General features: G+C 47.7%; 1 long non-coding RNA gene across 2 annotated transcripts in view; it reads left to right on the top strand.

Moving 5' to 3' along the window:
- LOC145714257 (uncharacterized) overlaps positions 1-27,421 on the top strand; it is a 221,807-nt gene that overhangs the window by 94,067 nt on the left and 100,319 nt on the right. The window contains exon 1 of one of the 2 annotated variants that reach the window (XR_014136818.1): positions 11,461-11,677. The exons of the other annotated variant lie outside the window; for it this stretch is intronic. This is a non-coding gene — a long non-coding RNA (uncharacterized LOC145714257). Of the gene's footprint in view, positions 1-11,460; positions 11,678-27,421 lie in introns of those variants that run through there. 2 annotated transcript variants of the gene reach the window in all.

The following is a 27,421-nucleotide window of genomic DNA, read 5'->3' as shown; positions in this document are numbered from 1 at the left end:
AAAAGGACTTCTGACATCAGAAGGCAGGTTGGGAAGGTTTTTGTGAGGAGCATGAGAGCCTTCTGGAATCTTGGAGGATGGGCTGTTGCCACTGACTCATCCTCTCCATTGCAGCTGGTCCTGGTTAGGACCCCTGACATTCCCTAGGCCCTAGCAGCTCCGAGTACAGCACATGGGTCTTTCTGTCACTGGCTTTGGTTGGAGAAGAGAGTTCATCTGCCTTTGAACTGGTTAGCTGGGTGAGAATAACCAACTAGAATGTAATTGAGAAGGTGCCGATTCCCCCAGACCAGTCGCAGGGTACCTGGGTGCCATTAGGAGACCACAGTGCCTGTCCTGCGGTTCACTCAGTGCTGTTCACCCTTCCAAAACCAGCCAGCTGTGTGCCTTCTAGTTTCTTCTTGAGTTCTGGCTTGCCCTGCTCCTCATGAGGATCTCCTGTCTCTCATTTATTTAATGGTGTCTACAGTCCATATCAGCAATTTTCAAACCTGGTTGTATGCCAGAACTACCCAAGAAACTTAGTGCAGGTAATAATAGTTCATGCTTATTACCTGCTGGGCATTGTTATAAGGAGTTTCTAACACTGTCCAGAGTCTGCTTTTCAGAATCCCAACACTGACCTCCCAAATCAGGAGCTCCTTGGGGTAAAGCCAGATGTTCATATTTTTTTTAAAGGTCTACAAGAAACTCTCACATGAACCAAAGAACGAGGTTAATGGTAAATCATGAGAACTAATTCTACACTTGGCCAGGGGAGAATATGTAGAATTTTCCAGAATACTGGCACATGCCCTATATGTGTCAGTTTTTTAGGACAGAGAAGACCCCACCCTCACCTCCTTCTGTGGGACAGGGAATGTACCTTTGTTCATCTATCCATTAACTAATTCAAAAAAATGCTACTGGAAGCCTACTGTATGCCAAGTGCTACTCTAGATGCTAGGAAACATGGAGCATATATTTTATATGAAGGAGGCAGACAATAAATAAGGACGGAAGTGAATATATAACATGCCAGGTAGTGATAAGTGCTATCAAGAAAAAAATAATGCAGGGTCCAATGATAGATGGTGGGATGGGATGGAGTGAGCATGTGTGGATGACTTTAGATAAGGGGTTTGGGAAGATCTCTTTGGTAAACAGACACATGAATGAAATCAGGAAGGAAGAAATGTAGATATAGGGGAAGAGCATTTCTAGGAAGGGAAAATGGCAAGTGCAAAGGTCCTGAGGTGGGAGCAGCTTGGCAGATTTTAAGACCTCCAAGGAGGGGTGGCTCGGTGGCTCAGTTGGTTGAGTGTCCATCTCTTGATTTCAGCTCAGGTCATGATCTCATGGTTCGTGGGATTGAGTCCTATGTCGGACCCTGTGCTGACAGTGTGGAGCCTGCTTGGGATTCTCTCTCTCCCTGCCCCTCCCCTGCTCATGCTTTCTTTGTAAATAAATAAATAAATAAACATTAAAAAAATGAATAAAGACCTCCAAGGAAGCCAGAGTAGCTGGAGCCCAATAGTAAGAAAGAAATTGGTAGGAAATGAGGTCCTAGAAGAAGCCAAGGCAGGTCGTGCAGGGCTTTGCATGTCTAGGTACAGATTTCTATTTTAGCGTTTGTGACATGGGACAACTCGAGATTCTGAGTAGAAAGGCAACACTATCTGACTTGCCTTTTAAAAGGACCAGTTTAGGAGGTGCCTGGGTGGCTCAGTGAAGCATCTGACCTCGGCGCAGGTCATGATCTCGAGGTTCATGAGTTTGAGCCCCACGTCGGGCTCTCTGCTGTCAGGGCAGGGCCCGCTAGGGATCCTCTCTATCCCTGTCTCTCTGCCCCTCCCCCACTTGTGCCCTTGTTCTCTCTCTCAAAAATAAACAAACATAAAAAAAAGACCAATTTAAAAGAGAATAGACTGGTAGGATATTGCAATAGTTTAGGTGAGAGATAATGAGAGCTTGGACCAGGGTGGTAGCAGTGAGGGCAGAGAGAAATGGTTGATTCTGGATATTTTTTGATCTCCTAGTGGATATTTTAAAGCTGTGGGAGTGGATGAGCTCAGTTAGGAATGTGTGGCTAGCTAGAGTAGGCGAGAGACTCAGAGTGCTCTGGAACATCCCACACTTTTGGATAGGGAGAAGTGAGGGGATTCAGGAAGAGACAGAGAAGGAGTGGCCAAGGAGATGAGATGAGAGCAATGTCAGACGCTGCTGACAGGCGGAGCCAGAGAGATGGAGCGTGGGCCACTGGGTTTGACAACGTGGAAGTCTCCGATGACCTGGAGGAGGAGGGTTTCGGGGGGAGTAGGTGAGGCCTGATTGGAAAGGGATCTGGAAAGACTAGGAGCAGAGAAAGCAGAGACCGCAAGCTTAGACTCGTTTCATGTGCCTTTAACCACAGAATGGACCAGGGAAACAGATAGGCAGCTGGCGGTGGCTGTGGGGTCAAGAGAGACTGTTAAAGGTGGGCCACAGTTCCCGAATGTCTGTCTCCGTGCAGGCGGTACTTGCTACCCGGCTGGGAGGGGGGATTGACGGTTGCAGGGGAGCGTCTTTGAAACTGTGAGAGCTGATGGGATTCCAGGACACAGGGGAGGACGCGGCCTTACAGCATTGTGGGAAGGTCCCGCACAAGGGAATGCAGTGTGGAGGGTAGGGAGGTGGGGGACGCGGGGGGCAGTTGGTGGTGGGCTCACGTGGGATTTCACTTCTGATGACTTCAATTTTCTCAGTAAATAAGATGGAAGGCCGTGAGCTGAGAGTAAGGAGGGAGCCTTCTACTTTATTCTTCTATACTGAACAGCCGAGAATTTTAATTTAAAAGCTGTCCTTGCAGGTTTTTCTTCCAGAAACATCAGTTTTTCTTTTATAACATATTTATGTGACTTTTTAAGCACAAGCTTTGGGGGGACTCGGCAATTTCAGGCATGCATGGTCTTTGGGGATGTTCTCTTCAGAATCAAAACACCAGGCACTGGTCCCCACTGACTACAGCCAGTTTTTTCAGCTGAAAACCCACCCCCTATCCCCCAGGGAGACATCAAATAGGGTCTTGTTAACATTAGAACGTTAATTCGAAAAAGTAATTCTTGTTTCGCGGCTGGCCTATGAATCCCCATGTTTCTATCCCATTCTCCTACGTACCTCAAAAATTCTCCTTCACTTGACTCCTCAGTGGACAGCCCTGCCTTGTTTTCCCTAACCCAGTGGTTCTCAAACTTGAACGTGCGCCCGAACCCACCCCCACCCCCACCCCCACCCCCCCGCCCTCGCCCGGGGGCTGGTGAAAACGCAGAGTGCTGGGCCTCAATGCAGAGTTTCTGCCTCAGCAGGGCTCAGGGTGGGGCCCATGAATCTGCATTTCTGCCAAGTCCTCAGGAACCCTGTGGCTGCTACAGTCTGCGGACCACACTTTGAGAACCACTGCCCTAATCGATTTACTCTTTTCCGATAGCATAGCCTCTCTGTGGACCCGCAGGGGCGGTGGGGCGGATGATATAAAGGAGGATGGTTCACAAGCTTGCTCCCCCCTTCTCTCTTTCCCGTGCAAGCGCCTGAACCAGCCCTGACAGAGGAGACCCTGGGATGGGTGGACCTTTGGTCTCCCCTGCAAGCATCTCAGGTAATGCTCGTGTCTGTCCTTGCCCGAAAGCAGTCACGACGGCAACATCCCTAGGGTGCTTTCATCTTTCAAGTCCTGATCCCTAAGTGCCCCTTCCCACCCTCGGCTCACACACATCGCCTTCCCCTGCTCAGATCCCTGATCTCTGACTTTCCCCCCGTCTGCTGCCACTTGCTCCCAGCGAGCTCTGGGTATAGGATGGATGGGCCTTCATAATAACCCTGGCAGGCAGCGGTGGGGCCAGGGCCTCCCCTTTGAGGCTGGTGTGTCTTTGATTCCTTGACAGATTAGCAGCGCACAGAAGCGGAGCCCGTGTGAGAGGCTGCCGCGAAAGGGCCAGCTCTCGGCACGACACACGCCTCTAGTCCACCGTGACTGGCAGGTACGGGGAAAAGCTATTTACAGCTCCCGGCAAGCTAGATGCTTGTTCTGAAGAGCCTGCGTGGCCTAAAAATACCACAAAGGGTGGGAGGGAGAGAAAGGAAACTTCAGCATGGAATATTTTCAAAAAATTAAAAATAGAAAGGCCTTTGGTAAACGAGAGTCGCCAGTTGCTGTCCCGCTCACCTCCTACGGGGCTTTTAGGATTCCCAGCAGACAGCCAGTGGCCGGCATGACAGGAACAGTGACATGATTTCGGGGAACGGAGTCAGGCCACCGATAGATGCATGGCGGAAGCCAGGGCAGAAAAAGGCAAGTGCCACGTGCTGAGCCGCACTGATTGGGATTGACAATGAGGCGGTCCGGGAATTAATGAGACCCAATAGATGTGGGGTTCACCTCCAAGTTGATGAACCACTTTGTCAGGCTTGCTTAACCTCGGTCTCAAATCAGTGAGATTGTCGAGTGTGCCACGGAGTCTGTCTGATTTTACTTCTCTTCTCGTTAGGATGCTAGGATGCGCCTTAGCTCTCTTAGCGGCCTCCCCCCCCCCCCCTCCCCTCCCTACAGCCTCTTCACTCATTCTAAGCTCTGGCAGATAAATGATTCGGTTTGGTTTAGTTTCATTCTTATTGTCTTTCTTAGAAAAGGTCTGGATTGGCGAGGTAAACAAATGTTCCCACCGTGAATGAGTTGCCCTGATCAAGGACCTCATAAGCAGGTAGATCTGGCCCAGCACTAGCGAGATCCTGGGGTGAGGGAAGCTGTGGCATGTTAGAATCCAGAAGGTTTACCTTGTCCCTCTGTCTAGTTCCCGGAGAAAAAGTGGCACCTGAGAAAACACTGGAATTATGCAGAGGAGGAAACTGGATTTCTGCTAAGGAATGCAGCAATTCAACCCGTCAGGGTGGGCCCAGTTGGGAGATGTTGGAAATGGGGCGTGCGTTCTTAAAAAGACATGGCCCTGTGGAGACCCAGGGCAGAAATGTAGACTGGAGGCAATCTGATTTATTTTCCAGTTTCCCTATAACAGATGAAGCAGAGGGAACCCTAGGTCAATGTTTGATGACTTCCAATAAATGGGTGATGGGCTGGGTTGGCATTGGTACCAAACTATAGGCTTACTACCAAGGCTGTTGCATTTGGCTGGAGTTGTTCCAGTGAGAGGCACAGTGAATGTCTTAAGGTACTCCGAGGGCTGGCCGGTTATTACCCCAGCAGTGTCTGGGCCATATATTCCCAGCTGTCAAGTTAGCAACTGCATGTGGGGAGTCAGGGCCCATTGCGCCCAGAAATACAGTTGGCGGGCACTGAGCATGGCCTTAAGCTGCCCTCACAGTCCAGCCCCACCCTGCTCAACTCTTGAGCTCTGTTATCAGGCCTGTGCATACAGGAAAAACCCTCCTCCCAGAGATGAATTAGGTCGATAAGTATTAAAGCTTGCTAGATTTCCATGGAACTCTCTGAGAATTTCAGAAGGCCCCATATCATGGATATTCTTAAGATGTCAAATGTTGTATCATATAAGATGCATCAAAAACCACTAGGGGTAATGGGAGGTACTTTGATATAATCTGGGCAAAAAATTGCCTCTTATGGAGTTGACTTGGAGACAAAAGTCTTGGAGGAAATTCCGGTGTCCTTTGAACAGCTTTGTTGGCATGGATTCAGAAAAATGGTATCTTGGCTATAGGTTTTTTAAATGTATCCGTAAGACCAGGGGAGCATCTAATATGATATATTCAACATCTAAGATTCAGAGATAGGTGTTTACTGACTTTCTCAAGGATCATCACTAGTTTAAGGCCTCACAGTATTAAAATCAGCACCATGGGCTTACGATGGAAGACAGTCTCATAGGTCTTTCCATGGTGCCATATTTCAGTTCCTTTTTGTAACTGGATATCCCTGGTTTCAAGTGCAGCTATGGGAGCAAGATTGGGAAGAGAGGGTCATTGAGCATCTTTTGTGTCCCTTGAGTGATGCCAAGTGCTTCACATACATGAGCGTGTCTAATTCTTTGACATTTCTTTGAGGTGAACATTAAAAGCTAGATTTTGCAGTAAACAAGACCAAGATTCAAAGAAATGTCTAGACCAGCACACTGATTTTTGGCATATTAATTTGCCTACAAAGACCATACTTAGTCTACATTACCACACACCAGACTGCCAGCCAAGTTATTCCAGAGGGCTCAGTGGGATATTCCAGAGGGCCAGATCCTTCTGTGGTCAACTGCCAAAGTACAAGGGCACTGAGTTATGAGAAGGGAGATGTTCCTGTGGCCTTGATACATAATAGAAGGCTGTGCATTCTTTCTTTGATAATCAGTGAAGCCAAAGCAAAATTAAAAATAGGAAGGTTACTAGTAAAGAGTAGCTAAGACACTAAATAGTGTTTGCCTCATCCTAAGTCCCTAGCTGCTGCTTCCACCCTTCTTAAATTCACCTACTGAATGAGGACCGCTTTCTCAAACATGGAAGGGCCTCCTATAATATCTGTGGAATGGCTGAATGAAAAAAATAAACTTCTTTTCAGGGCTCTCAGAGTATAAAACAAGGACTAATAGATGGAAATTAAAAGACGGCAGCTTCAAGCTAAAAGGAAGAACTTTCTAGAAAGTGGTTCCACGTGACTACAGGATGGATTGCTTTAGAGTGAGCTAAGTTTTCTCCCTTGGACATGCTTAAACAGAGGTTTGGAAGTACTTTGGGGATTTGCCATTGGGTAAATGTTGGATTGGATGATCTCCAAGGGCCTTTAGGGATCTGAGAGTCCATGACTTGTGGCACCAACAGTGAGATGATCAATAGTTGACCAGACCCTTTGACTTTTCTAACCTGTCATTGTGCAACACCTCTGCTTAGTTTGCTCATCACCACCATCAATACTGATGGAAGCTGTAGTGAACCTTAATCCATTGTGAATCAGAAACAGATTTCACTCCTGTCTGAGCCAACTCTGGTCTACTGTTCAGTGCCAAAAGGAGGATTTGGGGGTTGAATCCCAAGCCAAAAGAGTATGTACGGTTCCACTTGAGGCACGGGGTTTTAAAGGGATAAGTGGGTGGAAGCCACAGGAGGCAGGACTGTCCAAGTCCTTTGGAGGTAGTGACTTCTGCTTACTTTCAGGTGGCCCAGCTCAGGTCAGCTATGCCTGGAGCTAGGGAAGGACCCAGACATGGCATGGGAGGCAAGGTCATTGCCTCTTTCAGGTCTCTTCCAATCAAAGACCCTGGTTTTTAATGAGGAGCCATTTAGGAACCCAGGCTTTGCCTCCTGCCAGCCTTTCCAGGTGAGGGAAACGCTTCTCACTTTCTCTAAAGTAATGCATCTATTAAAGTGAAATATATGCTAATCCTATGATTTAGCAATCTGCTTCTGGGTGTGTACCCAATAGAAATCAGGGTCTTATCTTCCAAGGGACCCAGTAAGAATGTTGAGGGGCACCTGGATGGCTCAGTCAGAAGAACATGTGACTCTTGATCTCGGGCTTGTGAGTTTGAGCCCCACATTGGGGGTAGAGATTACTAAAAAAATAAAGGAATAAAAACTTGGGGCACCTGGGTGGCTCAGTTAGTTGAGCGTCTGACTTTGGCTCAGGCCATGATCTCACAGTTCTTGAGTTCAAGCCCTACACTGGGCTCTGTGCTGACAGCTCAGAGCCTGGAGCCTGCTTTGAATTCTGTGTCTTCCTCTCTCTCTGCCTCTCCCCTGCTTGCACTCTCTCTCTCCTTCTCTCAAAAATAAAGAAACATTAAAAAAAAAACTTAAAAAAAGAATGTTTGTGGCAGCTTTATTTATAACAGCTGGAAATAGCCTATAATATACATCAACAGTGGAATGAGTAAGGAAGTCGTGATGTATTTATACAATAAAATATCATACAGCAAGGCAAAAGGAGTGAAGACTGATATGTGCAACCTTGATGTATCTCACAGACATAACACTGAGTGTAAGAAGTTAGATGTCAAAAAAATACATATTTTTATGATCCCTCCCATTTATATGAAGTTCCAAAATGGGCAAAAAGTAATCTATGGTGAGAGAAGCAGCAGCAGCAGTTAACTTTGGCAGGTTCAGGATGGGGGTAATGGACTAAGATGGGTCATAAAGACAATTTTGGGACCACCGGAAATGTTCAATCTCTTAATCTGATGTGGAGTAAAAATCCGTGGAAGTGCGATCTTTCCATTTTACCACATGTAACATTGACCATATGTCATATCTCAATTAAAAAAAAAACTGGAAAAGAAAGAAAAAGAGAGTTTCTTTCCCATGGGGACTGGGTTGTATTCTAGATTCTGCTGACATTCCATGTTAATGGAAAATATCCTATCCTGTTACTCTGGTGAGCTGGGCCTTGAACCAGAGAAACTATTGGATGGCTACTACTGTCACCACTAATTCTGGAAGATCATATAACAAATGCTGTCATACAGATTTCAAAATGCCCTGAGTCAAATTGTGGCTCCTTGACCTGGGTTCTACTTCCAGGTCCACCACCACTAATTAGCTGTGTGTCCTTGACCTTTTGGGGCCTCAGTATTCTCATCAGTAAAATGGTGAGTCATTCATTCATTCATTCATTCATTCAGTAAATATTGAATGCCTACTATGTTCAAGGCCCTGAGCTACGTATGTGGGGAGCACAGGTAAATTAGACCCTCACAGTGTTGACTTAACTGAGATTCTATGTGTGAAGTCACATCATGAAGAGAAAGAGCTGTGGTAATACATGACAATTATAGTAAACTCCTGATTCGGTGCAATAAGAGAATCCTTTACCCCAGGAAATGAATACTTTGGCTAAAATACCATTCCCGGTCTTCTGTGTACACAAACATTCACATCTCATTGGAAAATGGACTCTGAGATTTTTCGCAAGTTCAAAAGCACCTTGAGATGTTAATGTGATACGAATTGAGAAAGATTTCACATATACTCTAGTGAGTTGGATGCAATACAGTTGTTCAACATTTGGGAACCAAATGTGTTTTGTGCCTGCTTGCTTTTCCATGTACCAGAAAGCTACAAAATGAGTAAATAAGTCACAAATGCCAAAAGCAAGTTTAGTATGATAGGATTCATATGGAGTGGGGTTTTTTTATTTTTTCATTTATTTTCCTTTATTTTTTTAATATATGAAATTTATTGTCAGATTGGTTTCCATACAACACCCAGTGCTCATCCCAAAAGATGCCCTCTTCAATACTCATCACCCACCCTCCCCTCCCTCCCACCTCCCCTCAAAGAGTGGGTTTTTTTGAGAGAGAGAGAGCGAGCACAAGTGAACAAGGGGCAGAGAGAGAGACAGAGAGAGAGAGAGAAAGAAGTGGGGCTCACCTGAAGCAGGTTCACCTGAAGTGGGGCTCGACCTTACCTAAACTGGGGCTTGTGCTCATCCGATGCGGGACTCGAACTCATGAACCCTGAGATCATGACCTGAGCTGAAGTCAGATGCTTAACGACTCAGCCCCCCAGGTGCCCCATATGGAGTTTTAAAACGTGCCAAAGAATACATTGTCTGTGGATGCATGCAAGCGTACCAGTTATGGAAACATACCTGCCTGTAAGCAGTATAAAATTGCAGGAGGGCCATGAGCAGAGCTCAAGACCAGGACTTGGGTGCAGGGCATTCATTGAGGGGTGGTCGCAAGGAGTAGGAATGAAGGAGCAGACAGAATAAGACAAGGGGAAAATCCAGGAAAGGTTGTTTTCTTGAGGTCACTGCTTTAGAGAAAAGGGCCTCTGGGAAGTGTCCTGCGGGCATTTTCACAAGTCTCTGTCCCCATTGGTCGATGGTTCTCCTGTGGGTGGTCATTCTCCCGTACTTTGCCATGTGCCTGTGAGGACTGAGTGCACTCTTGAGGGTTTTGAGGAAAGCCTTGGAGTTAAGAAGTAGAGAGCTGAGGCGGGCCCTAGGGGTAAGACCCTGCCATATAGCTGAGGGCTAAAACCAGAGGGGAGCTGGGGAGTTGCCCCTGGGGGAAGAGGGACCGGAAGGGGGTGAGAAAGAGATACACCGAGAGCTTCCCCTGGATCTCTGATGTGTTATTTCTTAAGAAAAGGCGTGAAGAAAATATGGTGAAATGTGAATCTGCAAAACAGCTGGATGGTATTTGCACGGGTGTTCGTTATATTATTCTTGATACTTTTCTGTATTCTTCAACTATTTCAAAATAAAAAAAAAATTAGGCTGCATCAGCATTAATTTGTTTCAGGGGAGCTCTGATTGAATAATTATGCAGAGCAGTTATGTGTCAAATAGTAATACAATTTGCCACCAGTTCTTAAATTAAGTTAATGTACCTAAGTGTAATTTCGATGGAATTTGACTAACAAAATATTGAGTTTTATCCAAAATGTCATGGTTTAATTTTTATTCTAGTTGAGAGATCTCACTTGATAAACTTTCGATTATATTTCCAGTTGTCTTGCCGGAGCACTTTGTAAACAGGGGGTGATTTCTCCATTTTCTGGTTGGGAAAACTGTAACTCAGAGGAATTTAGTAATTCATTCAAGATCACTCGACAGTAGAGAGGTAGGAAAACAATGCAGGAGTTCTGCTCTTTCATTTTAATCTGTCTGTCCGATCCCCGTTTGACCAAAACCTTTGCAAAATGGGTAACGGGACCATCTGGGGAGCATGCGGTGGGGTGGGCACTGTGTGGTTGTCCAGAGTAGACATGCGTGTATTCAGTCAACACAGGGGCATGGGGTGGAGAGGGTGGGACAGAGGGATAGCAGTCTCCTCCTTCAAAAGGTTTAGAATCTGGGGAAGATACGAATAAACATATCAGTCGTATCAGTCCGTCCGTCTCTCCCAAGCGCGAGGCAACGGTCACAGTGGGTGTTGCCTACAGAGCAGTGGTGGCAGCTGTCACCAACCCACAACTGTTTCCTGAATGTCCACTGCGCACGGGGACTATTGTTAGCGTTGTTCGTTTCCAGACTATCCCAAGATTTCCGAGTTCCACTTAACCTTTCCTTGGATTTGTATGCGCTGTGTTTCGTCCCCTGAGGTCGAAGGCCCCTTGTCCAAGGGCGATTTTGAGGAGCCACCCAACTCAAACCAGAAACCGCACTAACACCCACAAAACCCACTACAGCCCAACCTTGAGTGAACTCCCCTTTGTGAGGCTGCTTTTGAGACTTCGTGGCTCCACTCAAGTCAAACATTTCAAGTGCTTGAACTTGGAACTTGGACTAGAACTTTGTTTGCCGGAAGGAACTCGATCGGCTGTTTAAATGGTCAACGGGTGATACCGCAGAATAAGAGTAGCAGACTTTCGGCTTTTCACATTTATGACTAATGGCAAATGCCGTTTGCACCCCTTGATTTACATGAAAAAAGCTCAGTGCAAAATTACAGCTGAAGGGTGTGTTTTCCTTTCTGCCTCTTCTAACTGAATGGCATTTTAATTGAGGCATTCTTGTGGCACAAAGGCGAGTGGCTTGGCCTCCTCTATATTCTTTCCAGACCCGTCACTGAACTCCAGAATGATTAAACATCCCCTCCAGTCCTACCCCCACCCCAGGAGCTGCACCCTAATTTCCCAAGCCGCTCTCCAGCAGTTGGCCACACCAGGCTTCCATTTGGTCTGTGAGTTGTCCGAGCAGGCGGCGTCAGAACTGGGGAGCTCAGAGTCACAACACAACAGCCAAGTTCACCTGACAGCAGTAAGTTCTCGAGGAGTCCTCAGCAGCTCCGGTGGGGACTCTCGGAGGAAGCTCGGGACCCTAGACGTCTGTGTCTTGATTGCTTCCCGCTTTTGACGTGACACCACATTGTTTTGCCTTTTTCCCCCCTACTTCTGTGGCTACGCTTTCTGTCATCTTGGTGTTCCTCAGCCCACTCTGGCAAAATTTCTTAACTGGGAATGTATGAGTTCTGTGGGCAAATGTTGTTGGTGCCCTAACTGTGTCTGCTGCACTCTCACCATGGAGCCAGTGTGATGGTTTCCTAGCGTGCCTCTCTGACTGAGGGTGTTCTTTGGCCACTGGGCCATGCTGTTCTTGAGCCCGAAGGGGTTAGGGACGGGGTGGAGAGTGGGTCCTAGGGGAATAGGGAGGCCAGAGAGTTATTGCCCCCAGGGTGACCCTCAACCAATGAGGGATAGGAGGTGGTGTGTGAATTCCCCAGATTCCTTGCTGGGTGGGTGGGACAAATATAGGGTGTGTTCCACAGAGTTTCCCTCTCTGTGTCTTCTGCGATCACCCCCCAGATTAACCTCTTTATCCAAATCTTTGTCCTAGTGTTTGCTTTTAGAGGAACCCATACTAAGACAAGTTTCTGAAGTTTTGTGCAAATTTGTGTGTAGAGTTGTGGGGGTAAAGAGCCTTTATCAACTTTTCAGAAGGGTCTACGACCCCAAAGAGATCAAGAACCAGTACCTAATCCTTTTTCCCAGGGTCGGGGATCTCATACACTCCTGAGATCCAGACACAGAGAACCAGGTGCTTCCTGTTAGTCCCCTACCGCATGCCTCCCGCCCAGAACTACCATTGGGACACAAGGACCTGGAGCTTCTGGGAAGGTGGTTGCCTGATGACTCAGGTGTCAACCCTCTCCAGGTATCACCTTCAGCTGAGGGGAGCCATATCACTCAAGGTTCAGCGCTCTCCCCCAAGGTAATCTGCATCCAATGTCTGGGTGATATGGGTAAACAGAGGCCTGGCTCCCTTGCCCAAAGTCCAGGCAACTCTTGTGGGGACCTCCCAGTTCCAGAGCTCCCCGTGAGTTTGGCTAAAGCCTCCACTGAGACTACACCACAGTCCAACTTCTCCCTTCGCCCCATCTTGCTTCATTCCCTTTTTCCCAGCAAGAGTCAATCCTGGGAGCACTTTGCAATAAACTTCCTGCACTCCAGTTTCCAAATGAGAGTCTGCTTCATGGGGACCTGGACCTGTGACAACCTGGGAATCATCTCTGCCTCTTCTCTTTCCTTAACCATCCCCATACAATTAATCCGTCAATTCATCAGCGCTTGAGTCTTGGCGACTGTCACTTTGGAACATCCCTTGAATGTACCCGTGTTCCCCCACTCCATTCTGATGATCTCAATTATGGCCTGAATGTCTGAGATGGCCCCCAGACTCTCGTGTCGCCTCTCTCAAACCCATTCTTCTCACGGCAGACAGAGTGACATTTTGTAAAGAGTAAACCTGGTTGCATCAGTACCTTGCTTATAACCCTCCAATGGCTCACTGTTGTCCTAAAGATCAAGTTCTTAACGTGACTTAGACTTTTAAGACCTCCGCCCCCTAGGGACCCCTCCAGCATCACGTCTCCCCACTTCCTGGCACGTAGGCATTGTGGCATCAGCCAATCTGGGCAGCTTGCTGTTTCCCCAGTTCACCACAACTTGGGACCCTGGTGCCAGCTCCAGGTACCCCATTTATAGTTTGGTTTTCCACCTCCGCCTAACTCACAGGCATAGGCACATGCCAACACATTGTCCTATTTAGAAGATTTCTCCGACCCCAGCATCCCTGCCAGGGGCCTCCACAGCCCCGCTTTGGTGTTCCACAGTTGGAGCACATCTTAGGTTGGATTTCCCAGAAGAAGACCATTTCCTAGGAAGGAGTTCCAGGAATAACCAGCAGGGAATGGGGGAAACGGGAGATGGAGGGAAGGAAGCCGGGCCGAGGTGTAGTATTAGACTAAGCCCCCCAGAAGGTAGGTAAAATGACCCTGGTGCCAATTTCAACGTGTGGCGTTTTCCCTCACACCAAGCAATTCTCTGCCGCCGGCTGGATATCCTATCATTCAACTCAGTTCTGGCATTGTCGCCTGGAGAGAGAGCATCAGATCCCACAGGGTTAGGACTCTTACTGCCCACCCCACCCCCACCAGCTTCAGACAACAGTTGCACATTCAGCTTGTCACCTGTGCCTCTGACCTGCTAGCCATAAATCAGAGGTTTCCACAGCCCCCTTTACTTAGATTTGGTTAATTTGCTAGAGTGGCACACAGAACTCAGAGAAACGTTTACTCACGAGATCACCGGTTTCTTACAAAAGGGTAGAACTCAGGAAGAGCCACATGGAAGAGATGCATAGGGCGGGGTCTGGGGAAAGGACGAGGAGCTTCCATGCCCTCTCCAGGTGTGCCACCGTCCCCGCATCTCCACATATGCACCACGGAAGCTCTCCCAACCCCATCCTTCTGGGTTTCTATAGAGGCTTCGGTACATAGGCGTGATTGATTAAATCATTAGCCATTGGTGATTGATTCAACCTCCAGCCCCTCTCCCCTCCACAGAGGTCAGGGGGTGGGACTGGAAGTTCCAACCCTCTATTCAGAGTTTGGTTCCCCTGGCAACCAGCCCCCAGAATAAGGTGCTTTCTAGTCACCTCATTAACATAACAAGGGACAAATTCTAAGGGCTTTAGGAGTTTCATGCCTGAAATGGGCACCAAGACCAAATATATACTTCTTATTATAAATCGTAGTATCACAATAGGTAAGCGGCTCAGTCGTGGAGCGGGCTCTGGAGACAGTGAGGGCCACCCTTCAGAACTGTCCCACACAGGGGACAAGGGAGCTGGACTAATTATGCGCTTTTATACTTCGTATTTATGGAGCGTTTGTACACCCATCAGTCACTGGTTAAGGGGACGGTCAAGAAGAGGAAGGACCGCTCCCAGGCACTTCTGGCTTTCTTTGATGCAGGCAAATCCGGCTCCTGCAGCCGGGGGACGGCCACTCACAAAGGGACGCAGGTGATCTCAGTGTGAATGCAAGCCTGTGAGAGCATTTGCGGGGTAAAGAGGTCTAAGGGAATGTGGGCAGAGACTAGCAGTGTCTACAGCGGGGCTCTCGCCACACTGGGCTGTACCCCTGTCCCACCCCACGAGGCAGGGAGCCCTTGCCGACACGGCCTCTGTATTCATCACGGTCGGCCTAGCCCACAACAGGTGCTCACTAGATGTTTGTGACATGGTTGTGAATGAATGAGTGGATGGATGGATGGATAGATGAAGAATGAGTGAATGAAGAATGAGTGAAGGAACAGGTGGTTCAATCACATTCGCCTCTAACAGACTCTGAAACAGGGAACTTCTATAGCGAGGGCACCAGCAGAGGGGCACAACTTTCCCGCATTTGAAAACAATTTGTCCTTCTTGTGAGAGAGATGCGCCGAAATGCTTAGAAAAAGAGGATCTTATTTCGCAAGGACCCAGGAGGAGTGGGGTTTATGCTTCATGCCACCCACATACTTTACAGAAGTCTCGCTTTTTCCTGTCTAGAGAGGCCTGGTGCCCACAGGCAGCAGGAACATTAAGCGTCACGACGAGAAAGCAATAGATAGTTCTGGATGTCTTCAGGTCTGAGGGCAGCCAGGAGCCATGGTCTGCTAGCCCTGGAAGGGACCTTTGGAAGTTAATCCACCGCCCCCTCTGTCACCTTTAACGCTGTGAGTCTATGCCTATCAAATATCTTTGCCCCGTTTGTGGCTTGCTGTCCCATTTTCTTAATGATGGCTTTTGAGAGCCAAAGTTTTACATTTTGATGAAGTCCATCCCCTGTCTTCCTTCATGGTCTTGCTTTTCTGTTTTTGGTGGTTTCTAGGAATTTTTGCCCACCCACTCCGATGTCACGAAGATGTTTTTATTTGTTTCTGGTACTCTTGTTTTTCAGCTTTTATATTTAGGTCTGTGATCTATTGTTGAAACCCTTTACCCTGAGGACTCAGAGGGACTTTCCACGCTGATGGCCAAGGGGCTGATTCCACACACGGACGAGTGACTCTCCTTACCGGTGCTCTGTTCACCTAGGGGCAGCCTCCAGAAATGCAGTTCTGCATTTTCAGGCATGGGACGCTGGTGCGAATGCAGAGTGGTCGTTTGACCTTTCCGAGATTGTGCTTTCTTCTGTAAAATGGGCACAATAAAACCTCTCCTGCAGGGGAGTCACCAGCATGATGTGAGGCAGCTTATACAAGAAAGCACTCGGCAGGTCTGACCCGTGGAGGCGGTCACGGAGCAGGGACTACTGTCACTTCTTCTGTGACAGTGGCTCATTGTTATGTTGCCTCAGCAGTATTTGAATGCCATGCCAATGGCCTGGCCGGAGTGTTTTTTTTTTTTTTTTTTTTTAATAAATCTGTGCTGATGGCATGTGTTGGCCCTCTGCAAGTTCATTTGAACCTTTTTAAAAATAGGGCCCCTGCTATATTTGGCAGGTCACTGCTCTGGTATGAAGGGACTTTTAGGGCCATGCTGATGAAGCAGCTGAGCATGGCCCAGGAGCGGCCACCAGTGAGTGATGAGTCAGGACACCTTGGTCACTGCTTCCTGCAATATTTTAAAAATGAGTCCGTGTGGGAACTTTCCACTTATTCTTGGGAACAAGCACGAACGGGAATTACGGGAAGGTCTTAGTCTTTGCTCTGACAGACGATGTGGTCCACATCATCTCTTCCCCAGCCTTCCACAACATCAGACTGTGCCCCTAAGTGAAATAGAGTAGAGGAAACAGGATGGAAGTGCTTACTTTAAGACTTCGATAGTTTTACACTTTGGGCTTCCTTCCTTCCTCATCTTTACCTGTGCAACGGGGCACACCTTCTTGCCAGAACTGCTTCTGGAAAGGGGTGTGTTCATAGTGGGAATTCTGATGGGGTGCCCGGTTTGGTTAGTCCTGTGTACCTGGCCACGACACACAAACCCATTAGTCAAGTTGTGTCCCCTTCTGAGCCTCAGTTTTCTCATCTGTAAGATGGGAGCAACCACAATGCCTCACAGACTCGTGTGAGGATTTAGTTGGTTACTACAGATACTTTGAAGAGTGCCACGCACATGGTAGTAGGCACTGCAAGTGCCATCTATCGTTATTGTTTTACGTCACTTGACGTCGCCTCGTTCCTCCCCCTGTGAGTATGTGCGCACACACATTGAGTATCTGGGTGAGTGCTTGGGAGGGTCTTATCTATAGTTTCATTTTTCCTTTGATCAACTGAGTGTCTATTTCGGAAGTCCTTAAGTAGTAGGCAGTTAGCAATTAACAATAGCCAAGATTCCTCTTAACCTTTATTTGATGTACTAAAGTTGTCCTTCCTTCAATGACATTTTGTGGCTTCCCTTCCTTACCCCAAGCAATTTCTGGAGGGCTTTCGGAAGTTTCTGCTGAGTATATCACAGGAACGTCAATCCCTTTCATGTCCTGGTGAAAAGTACCTCTTCAGCATTCTCAGTACTGCGCGCCCTCCTACTCCCAGCCCCATTCCCTCCAGCTGCTCACCCGAGCCTAGTCCCTCTCCTCTCTGAATGTTGTGCAAGCCATCAGCCCATCCAAGTAGTTGGAGAAGTGGGAAAGGTTTAAGCTTGCCATGGAGATGGGGTGGGGGGAGGAGGCCGGTGGTTTGGCCAGGGTCCTCTTGCCCTGGGATGGTGAAGGCGGAGGCTACCTGGTTCCGAAGTCCCACATGTCACCAAACAGGTGCCCAGCAGGGCTGGCTTTGAGGGCCAGTAGCACAGAGCTCTGTGCTCCGAAGTGCCACACGCTCAGAGTTCAATGCTCTGTAGTGGCCATCTTGAAATTCTTCACAATTTTATCATGGAATTTGTACTTTGTAAATGAAGTCCAATGGCAATGGAAGACAATGGTGCTGGGGGCTTGGAGTATCCGTTCACTGTGGTGCCACCTCCTGCTGCCTCGATGGATTCCTGGCTGATTGCTGCCCTGCTTCCACCCTGCGGCCACCACCACCACCCTCTGCCCATCTTGGTGTGGGACATAGCTGTGGCCACTTGTGCCCTGGGCTTGCAGTGCCGTGGCTCATTTGGAGGGCGACTAGGTAGGGATAAGCTGTGGGTAGGGGTGACAAGTTCGCGGGCAGAAGGGATGCCTGACTCAACTTCCCAGGCCCTGGCTGGGGCGTAGCATGTTGGTCCCGCATTTGTTAGAAGGAGGACCATGGCGGGGCGCCTGGGTGGCGCAGTCGGTTAAGCGTCCGACTTCAGCCAGGTCACGATCTCACAGTCCGTGGGTTCGAGCCCCGCGTCGGGCTCTGGGCTGATGGCTCGGAGCCTGGAGCCTGTTTCCGATTCTGTGTCTCCCTCTCTCTCTGCCCCTCCCCTGTTCATGCTCTGTCTCTCTCTGTCCCAAAAATAAATTAAAAAAAAAAAAAGAAGGAGGACCATGGCAGCCAGCGGACAGTGTACATGAGCGCGCGCACACTCACGCACACACACACACACACACCAAGATGGGGCCCTCCGGCCACCTGTGAGGGTCTGCACCCCCCACCCCTGTTTAAAAGACAGCATGACATTAAATAGCAAATAAAACCCACCAGGACAGGTCAAGAGAAATATTGCAGAAACAAGAGGAAAGCTTTGTATGTTAGGATCTCTAATGACACTTCCCCCCGCTGCATTTGAGCAAGGACGCTGCATTTTCATTTTGTGCTGGGCCCACAAATTATATGACTAATCCTAGTGCCCAGGTTTAAATCATCTCTGGCTGCTTTGGGGCTCACTCTTTCCCCAAGTCCCAGCTGACGAACAGGGAGGGGAGAGCATGGTGACGTCCCCTCACTGTGTCAAACTGCCAGCTGGGCACGGATGCCCGTCACTTCTATTCACAGCTCATTGACGAGGACCCAGTCTCAAGGTCACATTTAACGGCAAGGGGGAGAAGATCCGGTCAAGTGGGATGTCCAGGGGGAAGAGGTGAATGCCAGCGGCAGGGAGTGCCGGTTGTCTCTGCCACCGCCCCCCCCCCCCCACTTCTCTTGTTGGTAATGATGCCGTCCTCCACCCAGTCGTGAAGGCAGTCACCTCACAGGCCCTTGGCCCCGGTCACTTTATGGCCAATGCCTTCTCAAGCCCTGATAGTTTCATCTTTGCACAGTTATTTGACCTGTCCCCTTCTCCCCATCCCCACCCCCACCATCCTAGCTGAAGCTTCACCGTCTCTCGGGGATTTCCAAACACTTTGACCATGCAGCATTATAATTCACAAATTTGGAACATAGGCCCTAAGTATAAGTACCTTTGTTTAGAAACGACATCCACACACCTTTGTTTCTCTGAATTGCGGGCCCCTCACACTGATGATCACTGGCCTAGAACCCTGCAAAAGACTTTGCCCTACCCAGTTGCTTCTCCCCTTACCTCGTCTCCTTCATCTACTTGTGTCCCCAAAGCCATGCGTTCATTCATCCCCGAATAGTTCTGGAGAGACCAGGGTGTGCTAGCTGCCGTTCCCTGCAATGGGATACACAGGACTGGCAAAGTCCCAGCTCAACTTGGAGCTTATGCTGGTGGCAGTGGTTGGGTGACAGAAATAAACAGAATACATGTGTTAGGTGCTGGTGAGTGCTCTGAAGAAAACTGAAGCAGGGAAAGGGGATTGAGAGTGACTAGGGGCGCGGATGGCAGGGCGCTATTTTAGAAAAGGCTTTGCTGATGAGGTGACATTTGAGTCCCAAATGAATAGAGGTTGAGAGCTGCCCAGCAATCTGGGAAGGCAGAGGGCACAGTAAGTGCAAATGGTCTACCGGGGAAGTGTCCACAGCTTGGGCAGGGGACAGCAAGGAGACCCGTGGGCTGGAGCACAGGGAACAAGGGGAAGCAAGGGGGGAGCCGGGCAAGGGCCAGTTCCTGCAGAACCTTGTAGATGGTGGTACAGACTTTTTATCGTGTTCTGAGGATGGTGGAAAGACCCTGGATGGTTCCAAATAGAGGGAGGGCGTGATCAATTTTACGGTTTAGAAGGATCACTGTGGCTGTTTCATGGAGAACAGACTTTTGAGGTAGGTAGGGGCAGGGGAGGAAACAGGGTGGCCACTTGGAAAGTGATTTCAGGCAGCAGGTGAGAAGTGATAGTGGGTGACAACAGGCTGGTAGCAGCAGGAGTGGGGAAATGGTCAGATTTGAGTTGTTTTTGAGGGCGGGGCTAATTCCGATCGTGTCTCCTTCACACTCCAAACACTTTGATGATGGCTTCCTACTGCCCTTGCTCTTGAGATGAAGTCCCAAATTGCTAACAAGGTCTATAGGGCTCAGCCTACCTACCTCTCCACCTGGTACAGTATTCCCTCTCGATCACCCCTATTTTTATTGCTCAACTCATCTACTGGGTGTTCTTCTTCTTCCCTGACTCCTTAAAAAAAATTTTTTTTAATGTTTTCATTTATTTTTGAGAGAGAGAGAGAGAGAGAGAGAGAGAGAGAGCCAGAGCACAAGCCAGGGAGAGGCAGAGAGAGAGAGAGAGACACAGAATCTGAGGCAGGCTTCAGGCTCTGAGCTGTCAGCACAGAGCCCGAAGCGGGGCTTGAACTCATGGAGTGCAAGATCATGACCTGAGCTGAAGTCGGAAGCTCAACCGACTGAGCCACCCAGGTGCCCCTCCCTGACTTACTTCTTACTCTCTTTTCAGACTCTCCCTCAATCCTCAGTCCCTCAGAGGACAGTCCTGTGACCTCCCTCACCACCGGCTGGCATTGTGCTGGCCTTCCCAGTGCCATCCGCTCACCCATTCTCGGTCTCCCCTAGCGGACTGCAAACTCCAAGCAGACCAGGATTCCATTGCCCTTGTCGTTGTGCCTCTTGCCCCAGTGCAGTGCCCAGTGCATAGTAAACCCAATACCTATTGTTGAACATATATGCAAATGAGGAAGTGTAGATGGAATAGATATGCAGATGAGGAAGTGTAGATGGAAGAAACAGAGGTGCTTCAGGCAGAGCAGTGTGCCTCCCTGCCACGGGGAATACACCGAAGGAGCTCAGGGACGAGGCAGCACTTTCAAGGGCACTCATTCTAGCGATTGGGTTGGTGTAGATCTGTGCCCTGATGTTGAGCATAGGGCGGGGCTGCGATCCCACTTGAAGTCACAAGCTGACAGAGGCCCGTGGCATACATTATAACTTGTGTTTTACTTGTATCGCGGCTCGTGTAGGGAATGGGAGAAGAAAATGATTCATTCTTGCTTCCACTGTCTTACCAAACATGATTTTGCAGATAGCTCTTTCTCGCTTCTGGATGAAATCTCAGGCAGGGCCCACGGGTTTTCAATCCCCTTCAGTCTCAAGTGCAGTCTAATTTCAGTAAGTAAAACATCCCATCCTGTCTAACCTCAAAATTTCAGTCTTTCATTCAATTTCAAGCACCTTCCCTCCCTCTCCCCCTGCTCCAGCCTGTCTCGGACTGGGATGTGTGCAGGGGGAGGGAGGGGTGCAGTGATGTCCTCTGTCTCCCCTTTCCCTCTTGTCCTCGTCTCCCCCAGTCTCTACTGGCCAGCATCAGTCCCCTGGTAGTGCGTGCATAGGAAGGGGCAGAGGACGGGGGAGGGAGCCCCTCCCTGGACTTGTATAGCTGCTACTGGCCAAGGGGCTTCTAGGATGTGAAGATGTTCAAAGCTGACTCAGTATGGCAGCTCTTCTGGTCCCTCAGGGACTTTGCATTACTGTGCAAATTACTTTGCATTACTGGTGACTCTCTCACCAGCAGTCTCTTCTTCGAGTCACTATCCTCTGGCTAGCTTCTACCTCAGGCTCCTCGCTTGAATACAGTCCATACCTTGATGGGGTTAGCTGCCCTACATGTGGTCCTTCCGGGCCGAGCCCTCTTGGGACCATTCAGTCCAGACTCCTTCCAGGGGCCACATGTGGCCTGGAGAAATGCACGTGTACCCCAGATCCCTCCAACAGTGTGATTCTTGGGGCAGTCGCCTCTCCTTACACTATCCCCTGCTTAGTCACAGGTTCTCACTTTGGTACTTCCCCAGGAGGGAGTCCCTTTATGTCCCTCAAGCTTCAGGGGCATAGGTCGGCCTCTCAGTGGTTCTCATAAAGCCCTTACCACTTGGTTGAAGGTCAAGGGAAAGTACCCCATTCCTCTCACTCACAGTGGTCGGGGCACCAGAATTGCACCCGCTCTCTCCCCACCTTCAACTTCGAATGAGTCGCTTGGCTTCTCCAATATGGCCTGGAGTTGGGCAATAGCAGGGTGACCTCATAGTCTATCATCTAGAAAGGGTCAGCTTTCTTTGGTTTGGAGTTGTTTTATTTTTTCACTTCATGTGAACTTTTTATTGAAGTGTAACATTCATTCAGCAAAATGGACAAATCATAAGTGTACAGCTGATGAGTGAATATACCTGTGTAATCAACATATAGATTAAAAAAACCCAGAACATTCCTAGCACCTTAGAAGCCCCTTCATGTTACTGCCAGTCATTACCCTTCCCTCGGGGGGTAACCACTGTCCTGACTTTTAGAACTACAGGTTTACTTTACATACCAGGAAAATTTTGAGAGTGAAGGGGGCCATGTGGCACCTTGTCCCCTACAATGGCTGCCATCAGTTCCTTCTCTTCCTGTAAACACATGCCATGTCTCCCTTAAGAGGAGGTAACCATTCTTTATACTCCCTTGAATCTGGGCTTATCTGTGACTACTTTGACCAGTAGAATATTGGAGGTATGATGTTTTGCCAGTTATGGGTCTAGGCTTTAAGGGGACTGGCAGTTTCTAGTTCTAGCCTTGACCCCAAGAGTCCATAAAAACGTTCAGGCTACTCTGCTGGAGAGAGAGGCCACGTAGAGGAGCACTGAGATGTCAGACATGTGAATGCAGGAGCTGACCTTGAATGTTTAGCCCAGCATAACCTTCAGCTGACTCCTGCCCCAGCTGCCATCTGACTACAAATGCTCAGATTCTCACTCTTGGATCTTTAAGCAGAAAGTCTCTTTGGTTCTCAGTTCCTGTAACCCACCCAGGTGCAGACACTGTGACTCCCCAGAGCAAAATTATTCACTAAATCCTTTTGCCTTTCCCCCAGCTGTCTTCTGCCTCCTCAAATAAGCCTCGACTCTCATTTTCTGCCCAGAGCTTTGGCCTGGAGACCATTCTGTTCTTCTCCCATAAAGCAGAGGCAAGTCTTGTTGACTGATGGCAATTAACTATAACAAGGATGCCTCAATTGTAACGTGGACACCGAACACAGGATTTCATCTGCTCAGAAGCAGACAAAAGTCATCCAAATGACAGACTGTGGTATGAAGCTCAGTGATGCCAGGCTTCTGCACAGAGACTCAGAGCAGCTCTTAGGAGGTTAAGTGTAATGTCATGGGAGAAGGGCAAATAAAGAGTGCCTGCTGGCTCTACTCTGGCCCTATCCTACTTCCCCTCCACCCTCCCTGCCTGGCTGCCAGGCAACTGCCCCCAGAGTACTCCAGGACAGAGGAAACTAAGGAAGACTTAGCCAAGGCTGGATGGGAACCAATGGTAGAATCATTTGTACTCATCCGTTGGAGAAGAGCCATTTCTCCTTTCTGCAAACTATGGGTGTGCCTTTTTTTTTTTTCTTTTTAGGCTCTGATCTGAGGTCACATCTCTAGGTTTTTACCATCAGGCTCTCTCTTGTAATTGAGACTTCTTCTTATGTAGCTTTTCTTCCCCCCAAATTGTGTAAAAACGACAGCTTAACTGTGAGAGAAAGATGCAAATAGAAGCAGGATATCAGCAGTTATCGGGATCTGTCCTTCCATACTGTCAGGTAGGAGATGTCATATCAATCCCTATTCAGTGGTGCTGTTGACATTCTGAATCCATGACCATGTCACTTGGAACTTTCTTTTATTTGAATTGCAGAACTTATCATTTATCAATATTTACATGCCTGCAGAATGCGGCTATAACAAGTCATATCCTAGCAGGGGAGCAATTCACATCCAGAGTTCATTTGGCATTTTATCACCGGTTACACTTTCTACAAAGCAAACACTTTGCCCACACTGCGCCAATGATTTGAAGTATTGTGATTGCTTAAGGTGCCTGTTGTACCACGTGTATTTGTACTCTCGGATGTGTTTCGCCGATTTTCCTACTATCTGAAATAATCCTTCTGAACCTTCTCTGAAAGACATGCCAGTAATGTGAACATGGAATAAAGGAAAGGACAATGACTAAATCGCGTTTCAATGATCTATTGCTATGTAGTAAACCACTATGAAATTTAGTGGCTTAAGACAACAATGACTTACTACATTTTATGATTCTGTGTGTTGGTGGGACTTAGCTGGGCAGTTCTGCTCTCCGTGGTATTGGCTACAGTCACTCATGTGGCAGTGGGAGCTGTCAATTGGGACGCCTCTGTTCTCCCCACGGCCTCCTCATGTTATTCACTTGGACTTTCTTAACAGCAAAGTGGTCTCAGGGTCTCTAGAAAAGGGAAGTAGAAGGTGCTAGGCTCTTAAGGTCTCAGGCCAGTACTGTGACGTGCAACTGTATCAGCTCCACAGCATGTTATTGGTCAAAACAAGTCACAAGGCCAGCATCACATTCGAAGAGACGAGAAATAGGTTTCTCTTCTAAGTGAAAGGAACAGCATGTACATGAAGAATGGGAGAAGCTGTAGATACCCATCTTCAGTGGTAGTTTTCCAACAGCAAGAAAGGGAAGAGGTAAGGAAATGATAAAGGAAATTAAGAAAAAATGAAACCCACAGAAACTGCGGAAAGAAAACGCAAGAATGTAATGGGGATATTCTTCATATGTTCATTCATTCACGTGTAGATGCCCAACATTTCACATCATGTCTGACACATAGAAGGCCCTTCGTTAATGTTTGTTCAGTGAATGAATCTGATGAAGTTTCTGTGGCAGTGATTGGCTAATTATGCACCAAACCAATTCCTTTTCTTCATGGACACATGAACAGACTTTACTTCCCAGCCTCCCTTGTGGTTAGGAATGGCCTGTGAGTCGTAGCTGATGGAAATGGGTGGAAGCACCATTTCCATGTCTGACCCATACAGACTTCTCAGATGGTGTCCTTCATGCTCTCTCCCCCTTCTGGATTCCTGGAATAGAGACAAGCTCCAGGGTGACCTTGAAAGCCATTTTGAAGATAGTTAAGCAACAAGATGGAAGGAGTCTGGTCCCTGCATCTCCACTTTGAGGAGCATTGTCTGATCAGGAACACCCACATTACATGGCAATATTTAAGCAATTACTAACCTGGTCTGTATGAAGCCAGTGACATCTTAGGGTTTGTTGGTTATGGCAACCAGTGTTATCTGAACTAACACATCTTTATCTCTCAACCCTACTACCATTTTGAGGGCTACAATCAATTTCAAATTCCTTAGAACTGGTGTTGTTAAGCTCTAGTTGGTGTAATGAAAAGTATATTTGGAACCACACTGAAGTAGGCAGACTTCTAAATGGCCCCCGATAATTCCTGCCTCTTGGAATTCACATCTTTATATAATTCTCTTCCCTTGAATGTGGATGCACCTAATGACTTGTTTCTAACCAAGAAAATGCGGCAAAGATGATGGGAGGTCACTTCCATGATTAGGTTACAAAAGATCGTGACTTCCCTTTTGCTAGCAGACTCTCTTGGTGCCCTTGATGAAGCAAACTGCCATCTGGGAGAGGTCTATGTGGCAAGGCATTGAGAATGACCTCCATCCAGTGGCCAATAAGCAACTGAGGCCCTCAGTGCAACAGCCCTCAAGGAACTAGAACCTCTCAAGAACTATATAGATGAGTTTGGAAATGGATCCTTCTGCAGTTGAACCTTGAGAGGAGAGCACAACCTAGGCCAGTATCTTGATTGCAGCCTTATAAGAGACTCTGGGACAGAACATAGTCAACTAAGATGTGGCCAGACATACTACTAACGTAGCTGTTTTATAGTTGGATAGTTGTGGCCCGAAATACAACTAACACACTCACGTACCTGCATTTTACTCTGGGGTTTACCCACAATCTGTTGACGCTGCTGGTAACCTTGTAGTTTTTTGGGTTTTTTTTTTAGTTTTTTTTTAACGTTTATTTATTTTTGAGACAGAGAGAGACAGAGCATGAACAGGGGAGGGGCAGAGAGAGAGTGAGACACAGAATCTGAAACAGGCTCCAGGCTCTGAGCTGTCAGCACAGAGCCCGACGCGGGGCTCGAACTCACGGACCGCGAGATCATGACCTGAGCCGAAGTCGGCCGCTTCACCAACGGAGCCACCCAGGCGCCCCTAACCTTGTAGTTTTAAGTAGGTAATCTTAGAGACAAATATATGCCTAAGTCTTTCTGGCTTCCATTTGCATTTTTAAACTCTGAACTTCTGGAAAAATTGCCCTCTCACACAACTCTGGTTACCTAATCCATTATTTACTATGAAGGAACTGCTACATGATTGTTTAAAATCTGTTTGGTTTGGTGTTTGAAATTGTTGTAGGGAAATGTCTGTCAGAAGAGAAACAGGCAGGCAGAACTGAAACATGAGTGTTGTGTTCCAAATGACCTAGGTTAGAGAAATCTGGAACATTCTACATCCATCTGAAACACAGCAAAACAACAGATGCTCAAAAAATAACAGGGTAACTCTAGGCGAGTTATTTGTGCGTTCATCCTGATCAACGGCCTCGTTTCAGGAGATGAGTTAAAGTCTGTGGAAAAAGGCATGGAGCAGCCTATAGGCGAAAGAGAGAAAAAGACAAGTAAATACATTTGGAAGATCTGGCAGTGAGATAACTATTGACTGAAGCTGGGGAGAAGCTGACCCTCTGGACGGAACTTGTCCAGTCAGTTCCCTGACACTGACCCTGACGTGGAAGCCGTATCTGTTACCCTACTTCCAAAGTTTCTTTTCTCTGTAGTTAGAAATATTGTTTTGCTTCCATGTCTCTATTGAATGTGTTGGGGGCAGGGGAGGAGAGCTAGAAATGAGGGCCACGTGATTTCAAGCAAAACAAAAGGGAAGCATTTTTCATATCGGAAGTGAAAATTAGGTGTTTAAAAAGCAAATTCAAGGCCTGCTGTACTCACTGATGCTGCCTACCTGATCCCAGAAGGCATTTGATTAGGAGCCCTTGAATTAACCTTTCTGCCCTTACCTATCTTCATCTAAATAAAGGAATAAAGGTAGTTGAGCCTTGTAGTCTATGGTTTCGCTAAAGTTTTATGACTCAGTGGCTCTTCAGGTGGAAATTTCAGGCCAGAAAAAAATAAAATAAAAACTATGGAGAAGGGTTTCTTTAAAAGGAGGAAGATTTCTAATTGGAAGAAAAAAACCCCTTTCTAATTAATTTGAATGATGATGCTGTAGGGCAAGTCGAAATTACGCTCGATGGTGAGGATCCAACCTAACTGTGCTTTTAATACAATCCTGATATCATTCTTGTTTGGCTAAGCAAAAGGGAACTTTCCCTGTTGTGACAGCTGAGTCTCATCCTAAGAAAAGATCAACTGGAATCAGTCTCTTCCCCAGTGACTTGGCGTTTCTCAAGCGCTGAGTCACTTGGAAGAGACCGAGGGTGCTGCAAATATCCAGTCCACCAGGCTTTGAAATAGCAAAGTATCTCTTCAGTATGACACTAGTCTGTGAGCGGATCCCAGCATGAGTTCTTGCAAAGAGATTTTGTTGAGGTGTCTGTTGGACCTCTTTATATTGCATTACCCATAGTCCT

The sequence above is a fragment of the Panthera onca genome, chromosome X (assembly GCF_046562875.1).
Source record: "Panthera onca isolate mPanOnc1 chromosome X, mPanOnc1 haplotype 2, whole genome shotgun sequence".
NCBI lineage: Eukaryota > Metazoa > Chordata > Mammalia > Carnivora > Felidae > Panthera > Panthera onca.
This window is presented reverse-complemented; position numbering and strand designations above follow the sequence as displayed.